Source organism: Eublepharis macularius, chromosome 4, assembly GCF_028583425.1.
Source record: "Eublepharis macularius isolate TG4126 chromosome 4, MPM_Emac_v1.0, whole genome shotgun sequence".
In the NCBI taxonomy this organism is placed as follows: domain Eukaryota; kingdom Metazoa; phylum Chordata; class Lepidosauria; order Squamata; family Eublepharidae; genus Eublepharis; species Eublepharis macularius.
The window spans coordinates 177,910,384-177,929,752 of record NC_072793.1 but is presented as its reverse complement, the minus strand read 5'-3'; the positions used below and the strand labels follow the sequence as shown (position 1 = coordinate 177,929,752).

The window sequence follows — 19,369 nt, the reverse complement described above, 5'->3', positions numbered from 1 at the left end:
CCTACCTTACATAGAGTCTCTCTACATGAGCTGCCTAGTTGAGTGTTTGTCAAGAGCCAGGCAACACAATGTTAGCCGGGAAGCATAGTTTTAAAAGACAGAGATGGTGGAGATCACTCTGGAGGGGATGGATCCTCTCACAGCCCTCCACTGCTTCTGGTGTGCTGGCTGTCTCCCCTTCTGGAGCCTTTGCCCTGCCACCCTCTCTGCTTAAAACTTTGAATTTTCCAAGCCATGGCAGAGCAAAGGCTCCAGAAAGGGAGACATTCCATCACACCAGAGGCAGTGGAGGGCTGCAAGATAATCCGTTCCCTCCGGAATGATCTCTGTCAGTTTTGTCTTTTAAAAACATCCTTCCTGGCTAACATTGTATCTCCCGACACATGAAGAACATGTATCAGAAGTCTTAAGACTCTTGTGTGCTTGCGCAAATCATTTATTAGCCTCTTGTGTGTGTGTGTGTGAAATTTCCTCTTTAAATAAGACTGGTCTTTAATTTGAAGAACACCTGTGTCTCGTTAGTTTCCTTGGGAGGGGACCCTGTAAAAATAGTGTAGATCCCCACTTGTTACCCCTCTCGCATAGCCTTGTCTGTGCTACTAATTCCCCCCAACTCACAAGGAGACCATTTCTAGTAATACCTCTCCTCATCAGCCAAATAGCAGAGAAGAGAAAAAAATCCTCCCTGGCCCTGATAATCAGCAACCGGCTAAACCTGCACTGCTACAGAGTGAGTGAGTGGGCCAAGTAAAAGAGAAACTGTGGAGTCGGGAGGGCAGAGCTAACTTTAAAGGCACTTGGCTCCGCCCCAGTGCTCAAGCCCCTGATGAGAGAGCAGTGTCCTGCTGCTTTCTCCATTGGGGCGGCAAAGATGGCCCCTTGCCTACGTGGCTGCTAAGTCGAGGAGTAACTTAGGTATCTTTTGTAATTATGTATACAAAAATCCCTTCTTCTAGAGAATCCTTTCAATATACAGGCAGATGTTCAATCAAAAAGGGGTTTTTATTTAAAATACTCCAGATCACATAGCACACAATGCACACAGCTAACTAGAAAAACAGTGAGGAAAGCTGAAGAGAGTTTGGCTTATAGTTACCAAATGCAGAAGATAGAGGATTGTCCAAGGAAGAGCAGCTTCAGTGGAGAGCCAATTAAATGGAGAGCCAAGCTGCAAGATCAGGATGCCTACACTTCCCATCAAAACTTGAGGGAAGCTGACAAGTGTCCTTCCTGTGTCAGGCATCTCTTGTAGCTTGGCTCTGAGTCATAGGAATTCAGAACCTGGGAATGGGTTGGAATTAGCAACTGGTATCTATGGGGTAGCTGTGAGACCAGCCTCCAGTTTGTGGTGTGAGAGACAGCTGTTCCAGAGTTCATGAAAGTTGGATTATCCATTTTATACATTTTGTGCATTCTGATTTCACATAGCAACATGGATCTCCTCTCTTTGAGGGCTTTTTTCAATGAATGAGTTCAATAATGCACTGTACCATAATATATGTGAGAAAGGTTAAGGAAGGTAGTGAATTGGCTCAGGAGTCAGAAAAAGAGGGAAGATTAAAACTAACTTCACACCATTTCTGCACCTAAAACAAACACATCAAACTATTGTTTGTCTAGGAGGGAAATATATGCATATCAATAAGGGTAACATTGAATCACTGCTGCTTGATTTTTATATCTTCTTGGCCAAGGTGTACTTGATGTCAGGGGACAGGGGAATAAAACACAAACCTAGTCACCAAAATTGAGATTATGGAACTGAATGTCTTGTGAAAGCAACAGAGCTAATTGAACCACATCAGAGGTCTGAAGAAAAGCATCAGCCATGTTGAAGTCTCACAAATATCATTGACAATTTTTGAGAAAAACAAGGTGCACTGTGGCATTGAAAATCAGGAGGCCTTGAGAAGGAAGGTCATTTGCCCTATAATTATTAAAAACACTACAATTAAACTCCCTTTTTGTAGACATACGGTGAGCGAACGATGACTGAAAATCAGGAGGCAAATTCAGCTCAAGAGCTTCTGCTATACTGCATTCAGTCTATAAAAGCGACCTGCACCTCAGAGATCTGGGAGACTGAATTGCATCAGGCAGGATCTGGCATATGTAGGTTTTCTACTTTTTCCTTTATGCCCACATGGGAAAAGACATAGGGGCAAAAAAAATCATAAATCTGAGTTGATGGTTGTCTGCTGGTATTGGGCAGATGGTTGTCTATAGATTTCCTTTTTCAATTTCTCCTCTTCACGGCTTTAAATAACAATCACAATTTGTCTCTTCTTTTGTGATAATAAAACTTCTGATTCTTTAAATTTGTATCGTTTCCTACCTATAAATATTACAGGTGGGGGTTTTGCTTATACATCAGTAAATACCATTGTATATTTTACATATATATATGGCAGAAACCGTAACGTATAAAAATAGCATATGTTGCATTGAAAAGTGTATAGCCTGTGTTTACAAAACAAAACGATGTATAAACCCAAGAGCAATAGTGGAGAAGAAAAGCCGACATAGGAACAAAGAGTAAAAGTGACAAGGCAGACAACTGGTGGTTCCGTTTCTCAGAAATGCAAACAGGCGAAATGAAGACCTACAGCTGGAATATTTTGCTGGCACTCAGAGGTATGTTGCTGCTGTTATTCTTTCTGCAATTGCTGCCCTATACTTCGAGCAACAGGTCAGAATCCATAACCAGTCGGCAGCCAGGGGTTCCAGAGCATGAACAGAGCTTCAGAGAGGAAATAATCATTGGAGAATTTGTATCCACGATACACCTTAAAATGTTTTTACTCAACTTCACCATACGTCCAGAGATTTCCTCAAGAGGATGGTAAGTAGCTCTGTAATGTTTAAAAGATCTACATTTTTAAACGGTTCTAATGTAACTGAAACATGAGAATTCCGGGGCGGAGGAGTCTCAGACTGCAAAGGGCTGTTTTAAAACTGCATGTTCAAAATTGATGATTTCCAGGTATGAAATCAACATCATCCATCTAACAACACATTTAGAACTATTGTCTCAGACAATTTTCTTTTATTTTTCATGCAGTCTGTTCACAAATTCCATGAACAGTCACCTATAACATAAAGAACATCCACTTGTCAATCAGTATGGCTGCCCGTTCATATGTCCTTCTATCTGTCTGTGGCAGCAGACAGAATTCTTACGAAAAGAAAGCTAGACATTTCAAAATTGGCCACCATCTTTAGGATGGTCATGAGTGTTGCAGTGCCAAACATGAAAGGAACTGAAACATTGTGGGCCACACATTCCCCAAACTAGCACCACCACGTCTTCTTCTTTGGAAGCTATGTTTGTCTAGGAGGGCATAATTCATCCAAAATAAAGCTATGGGGTCTTAACATGGCCCACCCACTTCAGGATGATGGTAGGAATTGCAGCGCCAAAAAGGAAGGCAATTGGATCTTTATGGCATAGATTAGGGTCACAACACCTCTTTGCTACTTGTAATGGAAGCAGAGGTTTAATCATGAGAAGCCAGGAAATTGACGGCAGCACAAACAGACAGGATTAAAAATATCCCATTCATCAAAAAAACACAGGGATCTTAACAACTTCCATAACCTATCAGAGCCTGTGTTGTATAGGGGTTAGAATCTTGGCCACAGATCCCTTAGAGGTTCCTTCTTATCTATCACCTGACAATCACCCTGCTGCTGTGAAGCTTATGCCTTGATTTGGCCAGGGAATCCATGTCAAGCATAATCCTTCATACGCCTGACCTAGGACCAATCTTCTGGTTCTTTTCTCTCCTCCTGTGGTCACCATGCAAGGCTCTCATTTTGTTCTTCTGCAATGGCCACCAATATATTTCCTATTTATACTAATCCACCCATATTCCTATCATTAAGCAGTCCTCATATTCTGAACACTGAGACTCAGAGAGAGAAGTTACCGAGATTAAGGGAGTATCTCAACTGCTAAAAGGAAACTATTCTGTAGTGTTCATTCAATGTCTGAAGAAGGATGCTCTGATTTTAAGCTCTGAAAATCTTGTTGGCCTCTATTTTGTCACTGCACTTTAATCGTGCTTAAAATTATATTCAGTGACTGAATTCCCGAATTGGAAGGGGGTAGCACCAGATAAAATTCTCCTTCTTGAGGTGTGGGGGGGAAGCATTGCAACTCAAAGTATTTGAACAATATGCTGTTGCCGTAAGTAGCATTTTAAAACAGAAGCCTCAACTGTTTCTTATGATAAAGGGGTGTGAGACTACACAAAACTCTCATTGCAGGTTTTTGACTAAACAATATCAGCATATCCTAGCCTTTGTTTTTGCCTTTAATGAAATCAAGAAGAATCCCAAACTCTTACCCAACACCACACTGGGAGCAGACATTTATGAAAATGCTTTCGACTCACTGAGAAGCTCTCAAGGCATTCTGGATTTCCTCTTCAGAGAACAGCCGACTCGTGTCAATTACGACTGTGACAGGAAGAAGAAAGTAATGGCCATCATTGGTGGCTTCACTTCCAAAAACTCCATCCAGATGGCCAACATTTTAACAACATACATGATTCCACAGGTATGTGTGTTTGTAGACATGCAGAAATAGAGACATGGGAACAGATGATCCAGAAGGAGATTTTTGGCTTCCTCCTAAAGACCACTACTCTCCTCAAAACCATCTTGGTCAAGGAGATTAAGGCCATGTCATCCACAAAAAGCAGGACTGAGGTTTTCTGTTGTCTCAATGAGAGTGACATGAACAGTGGGTCAGAGAAATGCTTGTTAATGCCATTCATGTATAAATTGAATAATAACAAAGCCCACAAGCAGCCCTGCTTCACCCCTTTATTAATAGGGGTACTGTTGGTTAGGAATCCAGAGGTTCTCACCCTAATTTGCACAGAGGTAGCTTTATGCAGCTTACAGAGTAGAAATAACAGCCTCTTACCTATATTCAGTTTGGCCAATTTTGCCCATAAATGGGACCTATTGATTGAACTGAAAGAGCCATTCAGGTCAACAAATGCTACATAAAGTGACTTTGCTGGCCCATTAATGCCAGAATCAACCAATTGATAAGAGAGTTTGGGAATGATCTATGGTTCCAAGACCACATGGCAAATATTTTTGTTCTTTGGCCACTCAATCTGCCAATTTTGTCAGCAAATATTTGCTATATCATTTTGCTGCTCTATCGAGTAAGCTTATTGGTCTTTAATTTTGTGGGTTAGATTTATCCCCCTTTTTGTAAATAGGTACCATAATACTCAACTTCCATGGGGGGGGGATCAAGCCTGAGCTATTGACCTGTGTAAACACTCTAGCCGATACTGGGGCCCACCACTCCAGGAAGTCTTTGTACAGCTCCAGTGGTAACCTATCCTCACCCAGGGATTTTCCAGTAGGCAGCAAAGCAATTAGTCCCTTGATTTCAGCTTCGGAAACCAGATTCCGTTCCTGGAGTTCTGAGAAGTCAGGATATGCAGTTTGCAGGCAGATTATAGTCCCCTCAGATGAGAGGAATTGTGATCTGAAGGCTTTATAGAAATAAGACCAGATGTGACCTGAGATGAATGTGTCAATCTGTGAATGGAAGGGACTTCTTTTAAATGTGACCCAGTTCTCAGAAATGCAAGTCATTTCTTTCCATTACGGTGTACTCTAGCTCACTCCAGAAAAAATTGGCGTGTTCAAATTTCTTATGTTTGATTAAAGATTTGTACCTGGAGCTAAGATTACTTAAATTGGCTATCTGAGCACTTTTCCTGGTACACCTGGCATGTCTCCTAGTATAGAGAAGTTCTTTTTTAACACTCTGTATTCGTGACTGAACCAGGTGCTTTACATATGTATTAACAGCTTCAAAGTTCTATTATTGTTTACTAGAGCCTTGTGCTGAGCACTGATCTCATCAAAAAAATGTATCACATCTGAGCAGTTATGTAAGAGAGATAATCTCAGTCTGATCATCTCCACAGATGACAAAATGTGGGATATAGTGCTAGATAATTATTCAGACTAATTAAATCTCCTGGGATAGAGGGACCTATTCTCAATGAGTTCCGGGACAGGCTTCATTAGTACTTTAGCATTAACAGTAAGTGACAATCGCAAAAGACAATGGTCACTTAGCATTAGGTCTAAGACCTTAGAATTAGAAACTAGGTTAAATATTGCAGGAGATATGGCAATACAGATGACAGTACTAGTCCCTGGTGATGCTGAGGAATCAAGAGGGATGCCGTGCAAAATGTGCAGGTTGGTCAATGAAAGCAGATTAAACAATTTGAGGATGAACTTGTTTATTACTAGACATGGAGATGAACCGCATTATGAACCAAAAATACCCACAAACTGCCCAATCTTCCATTCATGAATCGGTGGTTCGTGAGGGACCATGACCAATGAACCAGCATTTGTTGGAAGCCCAGTTTGTTGTGTTCACCTGCGGTTCATGAAGCCAGACAGTCAGGCACCATCAATCCATTCCCTTGGAAACGGAGCTGGAGGAATGCCTGAACTTTGTTTGCACTCCTTCTGTTACCCTGGAAACCCGAATTGAAGCCCATTGTACCTTTATTGGCAGGACTTCCTTCCAACCATGGTGCTGCAAATTGGTTACAATTGGTTACATGGGAGAAGACACCCAGGGGGAGGAGGAGGAGGGTTCTGTAGCCATGAGCACTCCAATCTCATCTCTGTAAACCTTGATAGGCAGTTCTGACAGCCAAACCCTTGTACACTGGGACAATGTCAACTGGTGGCTCTAATTTGATCCAATGAGTGTTTCCTGTGGGCTTTGGATTGGAGAGGGTATAACTCCAAGATCCCTATTACAATCTTGATGAAACTTGTGTGCTGGCTGGAGGAGAACCTGCTAAACACTCCCTGTGAATATGGGCTCTATAAGTCCAACAGGAGCTGTTCTGATGCCCACAGACCACGAACCTTGAACTGGTTCGTCATCAGTGGGAAATGTTTGTTTTGGTTCACTGGTTGGGTTCGTCATCAGCACCGAACCATGAACCACTGGTTCATTAATTTTTTTTTGGTTCGTGCCCATGTCTATTTATTACCCTATCCTTTGCTGATCACTCTAGAAAATAAATGCTCATAGTGATATGTGCATTTATTCTGTCTCTCACCTCTAAGTTGCCAGACCCTATTCTCACATTGAAATCTCCACATAAGATGCTAAGTATATCTGGAAACAGCAGGATTAATCTTTCCATTGTCTCAAGTGATAGGTCCCAAAAGCATCCACAATAGAAATTTTAATTATCAATCAGCAGCTGTTATCTTATTTAGAGTGCCATCAGTGTCCAGAAAAATGCAACTATTGTTATGTAGGGGAATGGCCTCCAAAACAAAACTCTCATCCAGATTAAGGTCTCTGGGGTCAATGGGCTCTTTCTTCTCGAGATTCTTCTACTGAAGTTTTTTTGGTGAGCCACTAGATTACTTAGATTGACCTCTTTTGGAATAAGAGAAGCCAGGAGAGTTGTCACCTCTGAGTAATACTCATGTACATTGGGCACTGGAGACAGTTTTAACTCCTCTTGTATTAGGTCCTCTTTTGTTCTCAGGAGCTTATCTCTTAACACTCCTAATATGGTGATGATTGTCAGACTATGGAATCCCAGTTATCTCGACTCAGTCCTTCCCCCCTCTGCAAGAAGCAAGAAGTTTCTTGATTCCAAAAGGTTTATTGAAAGACAGTATTCAAGACGCTAGTATCCATATTTCAAGCCTTAGATAGACTTGAATGAACAGAGGCTTTGTTAAGAATGAGGAACAAAACAAAACTTGCAATGCATCAAACCCTTCGTTCCCAGCTTCCTGCCATAGTTCACACTGCTGAGAACTTGTATCTGGGAAGGCTCAGCTCATCAAGGTCACTGGCTGAAGAGACAGATAAGAATGTCCTCTCCCATGGAAAACGCGGTCACCACATCTGGACCTGGAGGGAGAGAAAGGCTTGCAACTACAGATTAAACATGGCGTAACTCTGGTTAAGGAACCACACAACATAATTGATCCTGATAGTGATAGCCAGTTGTTCAGTAGGCAGGAGAGCCCAAAAGGCATTAAGTAGTTCCTCCTTAATTGAATTCCCAAGAAAGGAATGATCCAGGGCCATATTCACTTGTAAGAGAAAGTCAAGGCCCCAAGCTCTACCACCCTGGCTCCCTTGTGCCATGAATGCCAGAGAGGGGCATCTTTTTGCCAGCTTGGTAGCAAAGGGTTTAAGATGAAATCATTAAAAACCCTTATGAGGAAGAACCCTCTAGATTTTAGGAATTCTTTCTCGCATAACAAGAAGATAGGACTAGGAGTTCTGGGGCTACCAAAATTAAGGAGAGCCCTTTGTGCCTGATGCAAATTATTAAGAAGCTCAGCTGTAAGGGCTTTCAGATGATCATTGGCCCTTCTTGCTGAGTTCCAGGGGAACGTCAATTGTAGGGCCAAGCTACACATGACGAATGACACTTGAACAGCAAGTGTATTTCTCCCTGTTCACTTGCCCTCCACTCAATCCACTTGCCGTTCAAGTGTCATTCATCATGTGTAGCTTGGCCCGTAGTTGTCAATAGTCAGGCACATTTTGCAAGCCTTGCCCTTGTTGGCTCTCCCGTTTTGGAGATGAGAAATTAAAGTCTACTTTAATTTTAGTATGCTGCAGCAACTTCTGGGAAAGTTGAATAAGTTGGTCAATTTTATTTTCAGATATTTTCAGTCTTTCAAAAATAAGCTCCACAGTTTTAGCTATTAGTTGCATAGAGTAAAAAAGCATGTCATTGGGACTTCTGTGGTTAGTGAGTCCAGAGTCTTTTACTGGTGTTCGCTGCTAGGAACATTTAACTCTCTTCTCAGCTGTGCAATTAGTGTCCTAATTTTACAAAGGGAGTCAAGCAATTAGAGGTTGGGAAAATAGATATCAAAGGAGGTGACCTCAGCATGAGAAAGTCATCCATTCTGGTCTATTTACTTGCCGGGAAGGATACCTCACAGGCTCTTTTTATTGTTCCCATCACTTGGAGGAACTCCATCTGCTGGCAGCAATCAAAACACACCACAAACCACAGATGAAATTCTCAGTGAGTATTTAGATTCAGTTAATAGACCACAGCAACAGCATACCCAGTTGTAGGCTCTCAGAGTTAACACAATTTGTCAGAAAAGGAAAGCAGACCATGGAACAAAGAACCTTCCTCATTATTTAGCATATTGCCTGCTATATAATACACCCAGAATCAAATTTCTGGCTGGAATTTTAACTGTCACAGCCACATAGAAACTGAGAAAATCATGTTCCTTGTCCAGGGTCGGCCTCCACCCCTCCTGCCCAGACTTACCTGAGCAGCCCCCCAAAGGGATCAAGGAGAGAGTCGGCAAGGAAGCCTACGCTGGTGGCAAGGGAATCTCCACGGTCACCAAAGCTAGGTAGAGGGTGGCAACCAAGAACAAGCTGGCTGGATCTGCCAAGGCCCTGGGATAGGGGAAGCAAGCAGCGGAAGATGCAGGCAGCCCATCGGCTGCAAAGGAGCAGGCTGTGCTGGGCTTGGCCCAAGGGAGAGTGCAAGGCCCTGTGGATGCCAGGCTGACAGAGGTGCCAGCAACAGCCTGCAATCAGAAGCAGGCAAGGACGAGCCAGCCCACACTTGCCTGGCTCAATGAAGACCCTGCCACCATGGCCAGGGCTGGTGGGAGCCCTGGTGCAGCGCCAAGCAGCCACAGGACAGCTGAGCCAGTGGGGCAGGGGTGAGGCGGACAGTATGTTCCCTGGCCAGGCGAATGAGGAAGCCAGGAGCCACCCAAGGAACAGTGCATCCTACTGTGGCATCAACTGACTCTCTGCTGCTGGCTGGGCCTGGCCAGCTCCTTGCTCCAAGGGGGCAGAGACAGACAGGGGAGGAGCCATGAGCAGGGACCTCCTGCCTTGCCCGCTTTTATAGGGCCATCCTGGTAGCTTACCCACTCTCCCACTGGCTGGGGGAGATGTCCATCACAAAGGGTGGGGGGAAGCAAGGCTAGGCCTAGGGCGGAACCAGGAGGGGGTGTGGTAAACTACCAGGATGGCCCTATAAAAGCAGGCAAGGCAGGAGGACCGGGGAGGAGTAGCTGGGAGGCCTGGAGAGCAGCAAAGAGAGAGCGAAGAGCTGCCCAGGGGGAAGAGAGAGGGAATAAGGTGCTGTAACCACCCCTGTCAGTTCTATGGATGACAGGCTATGGCCGATAGACCCCTGTACCCTCACAGCAAGCACTCCATGGTCTTGGTTGAAAAGGCTCTAATCAGGAATCAAATCATGTTCATAGGTATGTGCACAGGTTGATCAAAGATTGAGAGGAATGGTAAAATCTGAAATACTATGGTTCATATAGGTTCCAAGCACTCTCCCCCCTCCCAACAGAAAAACATAACTTTTGGCAGGAAGCGATCCTGAGAACTCCCTAAATAGTTTTCATGCTTTGTCTGGACACAAGGAAGGAAATAGATTAAAAATGAATCACAGTATTCTTCTTCTCCCTGAGAACTAACAGGTTTACAGGGTCAGAAACACAGAGCTTCAAAGCATAAGAGATAAGATACTTTGGATACAGCAAGCCTGTGAATGCAAGGCAAATTATGGCATTGGTAACATGACCTCAAGGCATAGCAAAGAAAAATGGTTCAGTACATCAGCTGAAAATATGGCATGAATGAGGTACAGACATGACACCCCTTCCTCTCCCCAATTCTGAGGTCCATCCTGAGCCAACGAGAGGGAAGGTCAACCTGGCGACAGCACCCCCACTAGTTCCAATGCCTGAGAAGGTGACACCCACATTCCTGTTAGCAGATAGCAATTGTCATATGTCCTATAGAGTTTCAGAGTTCACATTAGCAGCCACAAAGCTGAGATCCAAAGCCAAAAGTGGTGCTCTACGAGAAGTGTGATTCCTTGTACAGTTTATTGTGATTTTTTAAACTATAATGCTGGATGTAACTGTTCTTAGATGAAGCATGTTTTTCTTATCTTGTGGTGGCCATATGGCTAAGGACAATAAATTTACTCCTACTATTCTACTCACTGTCCTGCCTTGATGACATGATTAGAACTTTTAGATAAGGATCATTACAAAGTATAACATTTCTTAGCTAACCAAATGGAACAAATGGAATTTACATTAGTACGTATTTGGTGGAAGAAGCATATTTTCAGAAATAAATGAAGATTTTTGTCAGCTTTCATAAAGTCATAATCTTTAATCTTAGGTCAGTTATGGTTCCTTTCATACTACAACTCAATTCCCTTATTTATTCCGGATGATTTCAAATGAAACACCTCAAAGTGTTGGGATTGTTCATCTCCTTAAGCATTTTGGATGGAATTGGATTGGCCTTCTCACTTCAGATGATGACAGTGGAGAAACGTTCCTTCAAAACATGATACCAAGATTGTTCCGGAGTAATATTTGCATTGCTTTGAAAGAAATCATTCCGACAGTGGGAAGTTTCACCAAAAATTGGTATCTTGGAAAGATCTTGGAGAGGATAAGTCTAAAACTATGGTTTAGCAAACTCAATGTTATTCTTGTCTATGGGGATGATGAGTATATGGACGGTTTTCGAGTAATTATACAATGTTTTGAAATTGATAGAAGACTGCCTATAGAGAGAGTTTGGATTACAACTTCTCAATGGGATATCACCTCTATTTTACCTGGAAGGAAATTCACTGCAAAATCCCTCAATGGAAGTTTGTCCTTTGCACTGCACATGAATAAAGTGCCAGGATTTCAGGAATTCATTGAGACCCTCAATCCCTCTCAATCTAAGATTTATTTCATCCAGCAGTTCTGGTTCAGCATATTTTTCTGTTCACTACCACTCTATGACTTGCATGTGCCCCAAAGCAAAATCTGCACTGGGGAAGAGAAGCTGGACAGCATCCCAGGCACTGTGTTTGAAATGGGCATGTCTGGTCAGAGCTATGGTATCTACAATGCTGTCCATGCTGTGGCACATGCTCTCCATGCCATGTATTCATCAAGAACTCAGCAGAGAGTGATGGGAGGTGGAGGTCTTCTCAGTGCTCGGCCATGGCAGGTCAGTCACAATTCTTTTTGTCACAGTTCATCCATTATGAACTGCTTTCTGTACAAGAAATGCTATTTTAAGAGATTCAGACTCCCTAAGAAAACTTCCATATGCAATGCAGAAACAAAGATGTACACAATGGTGTGTGGGTGAAAAAAATTGCATACCTGTTACTCACACATGGTAGATATCTTGGATTTGCATTTCTATAGAGGGCATAGATCCAAGATGGCTCCAGTCATGCACAAGAAGCATGAGAGAGCAACCCGAAACCTCCTTTACAAAAAATGGATCCTTTGGTTATGGTTATGGTGAAATTTCATGTTCAGGGAGTTAGATCACAAATCCTTATTTGTTATCAGTCAGACCCCACCCCACACTGTAAGGGCAGTTTATACATATGGAATATCATAAGCCTGTACCCATAACTCCCATGTACTGCTTGACCCTAGGCAGAGCCCATGCCAGCTGGTCTGGAGACTAGAAAAGTACCAGAACTTCAGACAGAGGTTACTGATTGACTGCCTACCCCTCCACACCCTGGAGATAAGCAGAGATAATGAGGCTTCTTGAGAAAACTCCCTCCCTAATCAACACTTTACTTCCCCTTTCCCACTCACCTAATCAAAAGCTATTCATCACATCTGATAACCTTCCCATCTAGTACCTACCAGGTCACTAAGCAGCGTTTCTACCTATAGATTATCCATGATAGTCATATCAAACCCTTCCCAAGTTGTTGTCCTGCTGCCCAACAAGCCATTAAGGTATTGTTTGGGGGAGCAAGACATCAGCTTTGCCCCTTTTGGCCCTATAACTGGGCATTGCAACGATGTGCTCAGTGTGTGAGTGCCTTGGGACCCATCCAGAAACCCCCAATCCATTTGGGATTCTTCTTTCTGTGAAATACCAGTCAGTTTGCTGCTCTTCCACAGACCTCCTCTTCTCTCCAAGTCTGAGAATTATCACTCTCCCTATGAAATTATTTTCCCATTTCCTCACTTTTTTCTTATGTGGTCTTTATGCTGTATCTGGTTTTCTGTATGCTTGCCTCTTATTTCTCCATTAATAAAAAATTCGTTCCTGTTTAACATCTGCCTATTTATTAGAGAGTTTTCTAAAAAAGCATCTCAGTTACTCCCTCTCGCTGCCTGCTTATTCCAACTAATTAAGGAGACCTATTTGGGTAACAGCTTCTCTTTTAGGATGTCAGATGTATAAAGTGGCTCCCTCTTATCTTTAAATTTTGCATTTTGATCAAATAAAAAAAATCAGGCTGATTCATATTTGATAATAATAATAATACAGTTGCAAGTCTGTATTTTAGAAAAGGGGGTTCCATGTTAAATTCCAGATAAGTATATTCATAATTTCTAACTAGATTTTGTTAAAACATAAACTGCTTCTTCTTCTCCATCCTAGCTTTCTTCATTTTTAAGAAAGGTTCGCTTTAACAATTCTGCTGGAGATGAAATCTTTTTTGATGAAAATGGGGACCTGGCAGCTGGCTACGATATTGTGAACTTGGTCACATTCCCAAATCAAACTTTCCAAAAAATCCAAGTTGGTCGAATAGTATCTAAGGCAACTGCAGGTGAAGAGTTTACTTTTAATCGAAGTTTGGTGATATGGAATCACAAATTTCAGCAGGTATGGATATTTTTAAAAATGTATGCCAGTTTGTTTTATAAAATTGTTGAAGCTTTTTGCTACCTCCTATGTCCTTTGAAATCCAAACCATAGATATGTTCTTCAAAGCTGTAGACCATTCCTCTCCTCTGGAGCCATAAAATAGCAAGCACTGTTGTCAGACATGATCATTGGCCCGTGTGGTCCATGGACTTTTCTTTACGTGGCTTAGGGAGAGGGAGAGAGCATTTTCTTATGTCACCTGTTGGTATTGCCTGAATTCTTCCCTGCATTTCTGCATACTCATGTAAAGATATAATATTTGAGTATAGTGTAAATGTCTAACACTCACTATATGTTAAGCAAAATAGTGGGGACAATATCCCTTTTAGTAATAATAAATAGAGGTATGCATTATAAAAATCTGAAGCTGCAAGAAACTTGAAAATATCTCTTTCGGGGTATAATTGGCACTGAATTAATCACTGAAAGAGATTAAGCCTAAAATTAAGAGTACAAGATTTTTTAACAATTGCTGACCGACTTGCAATACTGTCCTCCTTGGCCTTTGCTTTGCTTTCCCATTTCTCATTGGAAAGAAGTGCATTTGTGCAGAAACCCAGCTACTTTGGGGATTTTCTGCGAAGACTGAACATTTGTCTTGGCTTTTATTAATCAGAATAGCCAAAGAGTGGAAATTCAGACATACAAAAAAGACACACATGATTAGGGATATTTGATGAAGATGATAACCAAGGTCCCTCTGCTTACCCGGCTCCTTTTCTTTTTCTTATCAATTTGTTTGATCTTTGTAAGTATTTGTGGGTGTGTGTATGTATTATGTGCCATCAAGTCGCCTCTGACTTATGGTGACCTTATGAATGAAAGACCTCCAGAAAGCCCTATCATTAACAGACCTGATGGTTGTTGAGGATTTTTCTGGGCTGTATTTCCGGGCTGTATTGCTGTGGTCTTGACATTGTAGTTGAGACATTGCTGGTCGCCCTCACAGATGATCTCCGCAGACATCTGGATCAGGGCGGATCAGCACTGCTGATTTGACTGGATCTGTCAGCAGCATTTGATATGGTTGATCATGAACTTTTGACCCACCGCCTTGCCGATGTGGGGATCCAGGGGACAGCACTGCAGTGGCTGGCCTCCTTTCTCCATGTTCGGGGACAGAGGGTGGCACTTGGGGAGAGAGTGTCATCTCGTAGGCCACTGGTATGTGGTGTGCCACAGAGAGCGATACTCTCTCCATTATTATTTAATATCTATATGCGCCCCCTCACCCAGCTGGTGCTTGGTTGTCACCAATACGCAGATAACACCCAGCTTTATCTGTTGTTGGACGGGCGGCCTGAATCGACCCCTGATGCCCTGGAGTGTGCTTTTGAGGCTGTGGCTGGTTGGTTGAGACAAAGTCGGCTGAAATTGTATCCCACGAAGACAGAGGTCCTGTATGTGAGTCATGGGGAGAAGGCTTTTGGGACCCCGGCTTCCTACACTTGATGGGGCAGCACTTACACTGGCCCCGAGAGTTAGGAGCCTGGGGCTGATTCTGGATTCCTCCCTGAAGGTGGAGGACTAGATCACTGCAGTTGCCAGGTCTTCCTTTTATTATCTTCGGCAGGCCAGGCAGCTTGCCCCTTATTTGTCTCCCTGTGACTTGACTACAGTGGTCCAAGCAATGGTCACCTCTAGGTTGGATTACTGTAACACGCTCTACACTGGGCTTCCCATGGGCCTGATCTGGCGGTTACAGCTGGTACAGAATGCAGCAGCGTGGGTCATTGCTAGAGCACTGGTGTGGAAGCATATTACACTGGTGCTATGCCAGCTGCATTGGCTGCCAGTGGAGTACCGAATCAGGTTCAAGGTTTTGGTGTTAACCTACAAAACCCTATGCGGACTGGGACCGACGTATCTGCGGGACCATCTCTCACCATATGAGCCCTGGAGGACTCTCCGATCTGGTGGAAAGCATCTTTTAACTGTCCCTGGCCCTAGGGAGGCCTGCCTGGCGTCGACCAGGGCCAGAGCCTTTTCGGTCCTGGCCCCGGCCTGGTGGAATGCTCTGTCTTGCGAGACTAGAGCCCGGCAAGATTTGCTTGCATTTCGCTGGGCCTGTAAGACAGAGCTATTCTGCCAGGCATATGGCCGACGCCGGGCCGTGCCCCGCCCTGTGGAGGGGGGTGTTAAACCATTGCCCCTTTGTGAACACAGATGCTGTTGCCACACTCATTACCATTGCATGTATTCCCTCTGGTAGAACCGCTATGCGGTAGAACCGGTGTACCATGTAATGCTTTTAAATGTTTTTAATGGTGTGTGATATTTGTATTTTGTTATCTGCCCTGAGCCAGTGAAAGCGGGGAGGGCGGAATATAAATATAATTAATTAAATTAAATTAATTAAATCAAAATTAAATAGTTCCTGATGTTTCACCAGCAGACTTGCTCAGATCCTGCAAACTGTAGGCTGGGACTTCTTTTATTGAGTCAAACCATCTCATTTTAGATCTTCCTCTTTTCCTACTGCCTTCCAATTTTCCTAGCATTATTGACATTTCCAGATATCTTGTCTTCTTATGATGTGACCAAAATATGATTGTATTAGTTTTGTTCTTTTAGCTTCTAGGGAGAATTCAGGCTTGATTTAATCTAATATCTACTTTTTTGTCTTTTTGGCTGTCCATGGTACCCACAAAACTCTTCTCCAGCACCACATTTCAAATTAATCCATTTCTTATCATCTTTCTTCCCTGTCCAACTTTCACATCCATACAAAGTAATGGGGAATACCATAGTTTGGATTATCTTGATCTTGGTTCCCAGAGACAACTTTATCTTTATCTCTCAGAGATGTTCTTCCAAGTCTCAATCTTCTTATGATTTCTTCATTGCAGTCTCTCCTTTGGTTGTTGATTGAGCCAAGGAATTGAAAACCTTGAACAATTTCAATTTCCTCATTTTCAGCTTTGGAATTCTGTAATTCCTTACTTTTGTCTTCTTGAAGTTCAGTTGTAATCCTGCTTTAGCACTTTCTCCCTTTAATCTTCATCAGGAGTCATTTCAAATCTTCATTGCTTTCTGCCAGTAATGCGGTATCATCTGCATATCTCAAATTGTTAATGTTCCTTCCACCAATTTTCACTCCTTGTAAGTATGTATGTATGTATATATACAAGAGGAAGGATGTACTTTCTGGTGTGCTCTTTGGAAAATGGGTTGTAATCAAGAATCATAGCTGTAAAGTACAAGTAGTGCATTTCTATCCCCAACCCCTTCCTTGTGCTTATCTTTAGAGTGTCCCACGCAGCACATGTGTCGAGAGCTGCCCCACCGGATACAGCAGGATTGTTCAAGAGGGGAGGCAAGTTTGTTGCTACGATTGTGCTCAATGCCCAGAAGGGAAAGTTGCCGTCCAGATGGGTAAGTAAAAAGATAGCAAGTTACAAGAGAAAAGCTCCAGATGTTTTGAATTTTGTCCTACTCCCATTACTAGGACTTACCTGTGCAGTGAATGTACCAAGGGATATGCCATCGCCTACCTTCTGAAAAAAGGATATTCAGTGACAGCCTCATGGCCTCCTTTTATCTGATGATTTTCACCTTTCCCCACCTGTTTTCTAAGGTATAAATGATATGTCCACTTAGGACAGTGTTCCTGCACATACTTGCGCCTGTGGGAACTCTTGGGCTTTTGAGGGCAGGTTGTGGGCACCATGATACAATGCCTACCATAGTCAGCATGGCTGTCGGTGGGATTTCTGCTAATAATAACAAATGTAGAGTTTTCAAACCAAGTTTTCCCCTTTGTTGGAGGCAGCTATTTCTGAATGACTGTTTCCTGAAGGCCCGAGAGTGAAGTCTCCTGGGCTCTTCTGAAGCACCCACTGCTCAATTTTGGAGGAGGAAAGTGGCTGCAGTCTAAGCAATCAGCTCCAAGGGAGAGTGAAGAAGCATCATAAGAGCAATTCCCAATCTGGGCTTCTTATCCTAACTTACTATAACAACTTTGGGTGAAGTTGTGACCAAGTATTCTTCACTGATGCCAAACTAATACCCCATAATCTCCATGGTAGGCTTGTTAAGGGGAAGGGAATTTCTATTGGCAAAATTCATTTCCTTTCAGCCCTGGCAGTTGCTTTCTGTTTTAAACAGTGAGAAAAAAAAGTAAAGGTCGTCCCCCGTGCAAGCACCAAGTCATTACTGACCCTACGGGGGACAATGCGTCATGACGTTTTCTTGGCAGACTTTTGTTACGGGGTGGTTTGCCATTGCCTTCCCCAGGCACCTACACTTTTTAAACAGTAAAGTGGAGTTAATCTGTGCCAAGATGTGATTCCCTCCCTTTTTGGCACTGCAACTCCAATGATAAGGTCAATCAGGATGTTCTGATTACGGTTATGACTACAACTCCCATCACCATGCAGAAGCCAGGGGCCAATTTCTAGGCTCCTAGCATAAGTTTTGTGTCAATTAAACATGCCGTAGATAGCTATCTGAACAATCGGAACATCTATTGCAAGACTAGCGGATGTCATATGCATATAAATTGGGTCAGGACCTCATTCTCTTCCTTCATGGCAATGGGAGTTCCGGGGAGAAACTGAGTGAAGAAATCAAGAGAAGTTATCTTAATCCTTCTAAGCAGCTTCCTTCGTGATTAAAATGGACAACAGTTGTACATTCATAAATGATTATAACAATTATGAATTGCAGATGCTGACCAATGTGAGAAATGCCCAGAAGATGAATATCCAAACCAGAAAAGGGACCAGTGTGTTCCAAAATCCAGAACCTACTTATCCTACAAGGACTCCATGGGAGCAGGCTTGGCTTCTATTGCTGTTTTATATTTTGTGGCCACAGTTATAGTAATGGGGATCTTTGGCACACACTGGAACACACCCATTGTCAAAGCCAACAATCGAAGTATCACCTGCATCCTGCTCTCCTCTCTACTCTTGGCTTTCCATGCTCCTTCCTATTCATTGGCCAGCCTGGAACGATGACCTGCCTCCTCCAGCAAACGCTGTTTGGCATCATCTTCACTGTTGCTGTGTCTTGCATATTGGCCAAAACGGTCACTGTGGTGGTTGCCTTCATGGCCACCAAGCCAGGGAACAGGATGAGGAAGTGGATGGGGAAGAGACTGGCCATGTCAGTCATCATTCCCTGTTGTTTAGGTCAAAGTGGCATCTGTGCACTGTGGCTGGCAACTTCACCCCCCTTCCCAGAGTTTGACATGCACTCCCAAATGGGTCATATCATCATACAATGCAATGAAGGCTCAGCCATCATGTTCTACCTTGTACTGGGCTACATGGGTCTTCTGGCCACCATCAGTTTCATGATGGCCTTTCTAGCACGGAGATTGCCTGATTCTTTCAATGAAGCCAAGCTGATCACCTTCAGCATGCTGGTCTTCTGCAGTGTTTGGATCTCCTTTGTCCCCACCTATCTGAGCACCAAGGGGAAAGACATGGTGGCCGTGGAGATCTTCTCCATCTTGGCCTCAAGTGGAGGCTTATTGGCTTGTATCTTCTTCCCCAAATGCTACATTATTTTATTCAGAGCTCATCTGAACACCAGAGAGCAGCTAGGAAGGAAAAAATAATGGGCACTTAACACTTCAGATTTACTTAATCAATTCCTTCCAAA

At 43.1% G+C, this 19,369-nt stretch overlaps 1 pseudogene; it reads left to right on the top strand.

Moving 5' to 3' along the window:
- Nucleotides 1–2,594: 2,594 nt before the first annotated feature.
- On the top strand, nucleotides 2,595–19,325 carry LOC129327943 (vomeronasal type-2 receptor 26-like; annotated as a pseudogene).
- Nucleotides 19,326–19,369: the final 44 nt, after the last annotated feature.